This window comes from Sinohyriopsis cumingii, chromosome 2 (genome assembly GCF_028554795.1).
Source record: "Sinohyriopsis cumingii isolate HCF-2022 chromosome 2, ASM2855479v2, whole genome shotgun sequence".
NCBI lineage: Eukaryota > Metazoa > Mollusca > Bivalvia > Unionida > Unionidae > Sinohyriopsis > Sinohyriopsis cumingii.
Window position 1 is genome coordinate 150,953,602 of NC_142962.1, and position 3,567 is coordinate 150,957,168.

Sequence of the window (3,567 nt, forward strand, 5' to 3'; positions counted from 1 at the left end):
GGCAAGACGCAATTGTTACTCAATTTAATAATGAGATGGATGAAGTGGGATAAGTTGTATTTAATCGCCCCTAGCGTAGATGATCAACGATGCTACGAGGTGTTGAAAGATTTTAACGAGAATGCATCAGCGATCGCTGAAAAAAATGTTATTGAGTTTATTACAGATATCAATGATGCACCAGGTATTGATGATATTGATGGCGACGTTAACAATCTAGTCGTGTACGATGATGTTATGTTAGACAATCAAAAAAACCCAGCTAGGATATTTTCCAGAGGCAGGCATAAAAACACCGACGTGATATATGTCACTCAACGATACACTCAGATTCCAAAAGTAATCAGAGACAACTGTAATATTCTTGCTGTATTCAACGGCGTTGATTCACACACGCTACGAAATATCTGGCAAACTTGGTGCGGCGGTGACATGGACTTTAATGGTTTTCGAAACTTTTTTAGTCATGCTCAGTCGACCCCACATGGATTTGTAACGATAAATTTACATGATCCTCGGACACGATATCGTATTGGACTTGACCAAATATTCGGTTAGTTGTAAATAATTTTCATTGTAAATAGCCCCTTAGCAGCAGGGGGGGAAATGACATCGACGCGGTCGTCGCGCTTTTTTACCGGACGCTGACGACGCTGGGATCGGCGCGCAGAAAGTATTAATTAAAGCAAATGACGATTGGACGACCCACCGACGACGACGTCGTTTTGTTTTTACCGGGCGCTGACGACACCGGATCCGCTGAGCGCAGAAAGTATTAATAAAGCAAAATGACGATTGGACAAAATGTCGGATTCGCCCCCCTGCTGCTATAGGTCAGGTGACTGTACTGCATGACGATGTTAGGTAAACAATTATTCATTCCTGTTTCATATAAGATTTTGGGAATCGTTGATCAGAGTTTATAGTTTTGTTCAGGTATAATTCAGGAAGAAATATTTAATTAAATTATTCAATAAAATTACTAGTGCTTATTGACTTTTTGGACTAAAACACAACTTTGGGATCATTGAGAACTCATTCAAAACATTACGGATTGTATCATTGTGGTGCATCAGGACATTCAAGACTATTCGTACATCAGGACATTCAAGACTATTGGCACATCAGGACATTCAAGACAATAGAAATTAATTCGTAATATTCTATACATTTTGGACTTGTAATAGGATATTTACAATTATTTTGGATTTAATTTACAATATTTTTAGTGACTCTTAAATGTTCACTTTGTAACTTTGAGAAATAAAGTATTTGTACATTTTAACACACTTGCTGGTTTCGTTTCATTCTGTTACACGGTTTGAAACCATAGAGTCAAAACGCACACCCTTAATGTAGAAAGGCGTTTATTGGACCTATATTGTATGCTTGAGTGACTTAGGTGAAATTGTATGTTTAAATTCATCTTTTCGGGTGCTGTTTATGTTCGAATCATGAAACATGATAATTGGATGCATTTAAACATCTTTTGCCAACTTTTCATTTGGTAACGCTTAATTAGTATTTTTTTCCATAAGGCTGCCATTGCCCTGCAGGCATGAACGGTGCCTGTATGTGAAGTATAGGAGGTCGCGCCATCTCTTTATGTCCATTAGGGATATATCTCTGTGATTATATCTATGTCTACCAGAGGATCGAAGTTATCCAATTTGCTTACGTTCAATTACTTTAAACGTCAACGATTTTATGCTGTATTCTATTGGAATTTTCATCTACTTCAAGGTTTTCATAAGTATGGTCGAAATAAAACCGTGAAATAAGGTTATGTTCTCATGGTCAGTCATATCAATACTTAAACAGATGTGTATCACCAGGGAATTAAACAACGGGTATAATTGTAATATGAACATATCCTCTACTTCATTTATTTTATTTATATTTATTGTATCATTATATTACTACCGCTCCGGTGGCATAGTGGTTAGAGCGCCCGTCTCGGATGCGGGATGTCGTGGGTTCGATCCCCGGCAGAGTCATACCAAAGACTTACAAAAATGGTACTATCAGCTGCCTCGCTTGGCGCTCAGCATTAAGAGGTTAGTGTTAGGACTGGTCGGCCTGGTGTCAGGATAATATGACTGGGTGGGACATCGTGCTACATGTCTGCGGCATGATGCCCAGTGCTAGAAATCACTATAAACTGCCACACTACAGACATCGTAGCAATAGGACTGAAAATTTTTAACGCTACGTTAAAAATCCAAATCACACACACGCACTCATATTACTCATTTTAAATTTATTTGGATACCTGACATAAATACTGTTTAATGGCCTCACGTTTGTAGCTGTCTTGAACCTGTGGTGAGGTCGTTTTGTTGAATCTTTCTTCCAGTGTTATGAAGTTTTATTTGCGGTTGGTTTAGTATCTATGACAACGAAGGTATATTACTAATTTCATAATCACTTTTATAAGAAGATCCTGTATCATTAAAATGAAGTTAGCTGAGTTTTTTTACAGTTCTCATGGCTATTCGATATACTGACGAAAGACAAAGGGGCTTTCTTAACAAGTCTATTCATCATCATCGTCGTCATCTTAATCGTATTCATCATTATCACCACCACCACCATTCTTATCATCATCATCATCATCATCATCATCATCATCATCATTTCTTACTCCTCATTCTTTATTCCGTGTCTGCCCAATAGTAGTGCATTCTTCACATTGGTCCAACTTCTCTATTTTAAGTCTGTCTTCTAGTACGTTCTTTGGAAACAATGTAGAAAACTAGAAGACTCCCATTTTCTTTCTTTCCTTCTTGTATCTTTCTGTTCCATTTAATAGCCTTTGATGGAACATTATGTGGCGAATTTTATTGTTTCGTCTCTATAGAAACGTCATTCGCATGAAGCTAACATCGTTGCGAGAAGAATGAATGTAACATCCAATATGAGCATACCTTGCTTCTAATGAAAGCAATTTAAGAACTGCTTTATATAGCTTATCATCAATTAAAGTTGTATTTAATATGTTTTGAGATAATACGTTCTTATAATCTTACCATTAAGCAGTAAGAATACATTCACAGGAAGTACATTTGGGGACATTATTTTGTAATGGATTGTTGGAAGACTAAAATGTCAGTTTATTAATTATTTTGAAGTTTTATAGTCTATAATTAGAGTGCAAGAGTAGTTCAGATTCTTTTGAAGATGTAATCGAAAAAGCATTATTATTTTTTGTTCTTTTATTCTGACGAAAAGAAAATTAAGGACTTAATGTTTGCATTGGCTATAAGGGTGGACTACTGTGACAGAGGACATGCTTGTAACAATTGAAGTTGTGCGAACTAGTGCAGTATATTTCATTTTATGAAAAATTCTCACTTGAACACGTCACTGACTAAAATTATTATTCGAAAAGCTTTGTTTTTGCCTTAAAAAGCAGAGGAAATTGATTAATTTTACGAGTGACTGTGACATACCCGGTGTGCGTGTTTCTACTATACTTCTCCAATCATGAATTCTCACGATATCAACATACATGTGATTCTGTGTTTGGTAGGCCAAAATACCGTTTTAATGGCCAACTATCGCAAG